At 37.2% G+C, this 3,388-nt stretch overlaps 1 long non-coding RNA gene across 1 annotated transcript; it reads left to right on the forward strand.

Moving 5' to 3' along the window:
- Positions 1-85: 85 nt before the first annotated feature.
- LOC111649302 (uncharacterized) lies at positions 86-1,314 on the forward strand. Its single transcript, XR_015436701.1, has 3 exons — positions 86-364; positions 582-628; positions 1,172-1,314. It is a non-coding gene; the product is annotated as an uncharacterized LOC111649302 (long non-coding RNA).
- Positions 1,315-3,388: the final 2,074 nt, after the last annotated feature.

Below are 3,388 nucleotides of genomic sequence, written 5' to 3' on the forward strand. Positions count from 1 at the left end.
TTTCCTCAATGTGGTGATACTCGTCGTAGTTGGTAAAAACTCCACCCGCCCGGGACATCGAGACTTTACCGAACGCGCCAACCCTCGACACCCAGGAAGTGACAGCGGTAGAAGAGAGCAGTTTATCGAGAGTCGCTTAGTGTAGTAAAGGAAGGCAGGAGTGAACTGTCGACGAGCACATATTCTGTATTTTTAGACACGGTTAATCTATCAAGCTGTTGTTCTGTGGTTTTAATCATGTCGTTTTATACAAACGAGAGACAAACACGGAGCACTTCGCCGTCTGTCGCGGCTGTTGTGCTGTTCTTCGCTAGCTTTGTTAGGCTGGGGGAATGCCAAATAACAACTCCACCACCATCAACTCGTAAGCTGAATATTACTTTGAAAAATCAGTTATACGTTTAGGTCATGTTTCACCTGTTAATACGAAACTTTAACGCAAGTACTTTATTTCATTAGCGAAACAGTTTTATATTTACTATACGTCACAGTTGTATTTGACGCCTGCTGACCTAGTCAAGTGCTTTCACGGCTTTTCGTTACTTTCGAGTTATTAATGTTTCGTGTCTCTCTGTTTTCAGCCTGCTCCGCCTATAAAAACTGCGACACTTGTGTTCCACACACCAAGGTAAAGTATTTGAATGTTGGGACCAGACCTTTGCCCGAAAATGTTATAGTCATTTTATGGTCCCTTGTTTGTCTGCACATTAACCTCCAAGACGACTAAAGATATCACCTGTTCTAATCGTCAAGGCTATTAAACTCAGTAAAGTAGTGGCATGAAGGGGCAATTACTGCAACGACATGTGTGTTTAGCACTGTCTATAAAAGCTATTTGACCTTGTTTAGTTGAAGGCCTATATCATTTACATATTGCTTGTTTGAATTTTATATATGTATTATATCAGTGATCGGAAATTTCTCAAGTGTGCATATTTAGATAAGCAAAGAATCATAACATCACATTTCTTTGTTTTTTTAACGCAAATGTAAATGACATGGAGGACAAAGCCTGTTCATCTTTCAGCTAACTCTAATTTGGAAAGGTCTGATTAGCAATAAAAAGTGTCAGAAATTGTAGTAGTTCAAGCAGTTTTAAATGTTTATATCCAGATGAATCAGTAGACTGACTGCTGTTCAGAGGAATGATCTTTGTGTTTTGTCATCACAGTGTCTGTGGTGCTTCTCCACCAACAACTGCACAGACTACCCAGTGAGCTGGTTGCTGCCTCCAGCGTCACTGTGCCAGTTGTCCCAGGCCCGATGGGGAGTGTGTTGGTGTGAGTTGATGAGTCTGATTATGATGTGAAAGATGGTGCTGAAGTATTCTTTTCTCTTTCACTTTTGACTTGATTGCACTCAGTCATCCCACAGATGTTGTAAACTGCTGTTCCCAGCAGGACAACATAAGAAAGTTTTTTATTGGATTTCATTATGGAAGGAAACTGTTTGACAAAATACTCAACTTGGTGATTTGTTTCAGTTTTTTAGTTGTGGTTTTGCGTTTCAGGGAAATTGAGGGGCTCATATGACATGAGGCAGTTGATATAATGCTTCAGTCTCCTGAATTGTTTGATTTACAATGATGTCTATAACCAGCCTGTGAAGCCAAAGGCAAATTACCACATTTGTGGAAAATAAAGATTATAAAGCCAATTCAACATGCAAAGTAAACATAAATAGAGCACATAATATGTATAAAAATCAAACCAATGCAAATACAAATGCAACTAAAAGAAATGTAACTGTACAGGTGGAAGCCCTAAAATGATCCGCCTCTATCAAATACAGGTTAATTTGAATTTAGAAGGCAAATAACTGCATGATATGTGCACTGATGGGAGGCTGTCATAGATTAGCTGAGGGGAGCAATTTGAAACGATCCCTGGTTGTGTGAAAGGAGTTGGCCTAAACTTTCTGTTCCTCTTACTTCATCTCGCTTCAGTGTCACAGAGTGGAAGTTTCATTCTACCTGCTCCCTCTCTCACGTGGTTGAGTAGCTGTACCAGATTACAGTCTACAACAGTGTAAAAGAAGTGAACCATGGATTCTGTGCACACCAAAACAATGTTTATAGGTATGGAAAGTAAAATCAGTGGTGGGCAGGGAGTTCCCCATGTTCACAAGTAATCAATCAGGGAAAGTAGCAAGTTAAAATTCTGAAGCTGTGGTTATTTTCAACCTAATCACTAAACAAAGCTCAAACACGTGTTACACATTTTATCAAAGCCTCAAAGCTCAGTTATTTCATATAGGTAAATACAGAAAAGTAACCCTACTCAAACTTTAAAATATGAACCAGATGTGTAGGACATAATTGTAAATATGTAAGTAAATTTCTTTAATTGGCTGTACGTCAAAAATAGTTCAGCAATCCTGATGCTGTTTTACTTCTCTTGTTAGAAGTGCTTAGACCTGATTAAGCATTTGGCTGACCAGAGACAATAGAAGCCTTCAGGAGACTAAAATCAGTCTAAATACTATTGTCTATGTAGAAATTGAAATATCTCAATACAGGCCATGCCAAATATCGCAGTGTGTGATATTATCATAGTTGGGGGGGTCTTTTTTTTTTTTTTTTACTGCGGGATTTTAAATGATATAATTATATTGCTGTATTTTTTGTTTCCAATTTTAACAATGCATTATTATATTATTGTAGTCAAAGTTTCTGGTACAAGTGATGCTTCTAAAAAAAAAAAGTTTAAAATTAGATTTTATTAAAAAATATTGCATATGGTGATATTTGATATAATCGAATATTGGCCCAAGCCTATATCTGTGTGATTATGGTTTTATTCCATTTTAAATGGTCCATATAACTTAACAGCTTGGTGCTAATTTAATAGCACAATTCATCTTAAACTACTTGATGCATGAGTGAACAGCAATGATACTGAATGAAATGCTTGTGATAATCACAGTCACTTCCTCACCAGTTAACCTCTACAAAAGTAGTTTGCTTTGTTTGTTCAAAATTCAAATCCGAACCCCAAGTCTCATCAGGATTAAATAATTTTCACATTTGTTAATACTCTTCCATAACACAGTCAACTATAGAGATGGATAGATCAAACAAATGGTAGACAGAGGAACTGAGGTTCACACTTGTTCACATTTCCACAATTGCAGAACCCACTCCCACACTGGAGTACTTATATAGGTAGATAACCAGATTCTCTGAGATCTAATCATCTACTCTTTCAAAAGCTGGATGGTAAATTCCACCTCTCCCATTTACAGCTACTGTTGTATTTTTTCTTTCTTTTTTGGATTTCATTAGGTTTCTAACCCCATTGCTACTGCATTGCAGGCATATATTATTCTGCATACTTATTATGTACCTGCAATGCAATAGCATTGAAGATATATATTATTATTCTGCATA

Source organism: Seriola lalandi, unplaced genomic scaffold (assembly GCF_002814215.2).
Source record: "Seriola lalandi dorsalis isolate HSWRI2012SDOR001 ecotype SW California unplaced genomic scaffold, Sedor1 jcf7180002050329, whole genome shotgun sequence".
Classification (NCBI taxonomy): domain Eukaryota; kingdom Metazoa; phylum Chordata; class Actinopteri; order Carangiformes; family Carangidae; genus Seriola; species Seriola lalandi.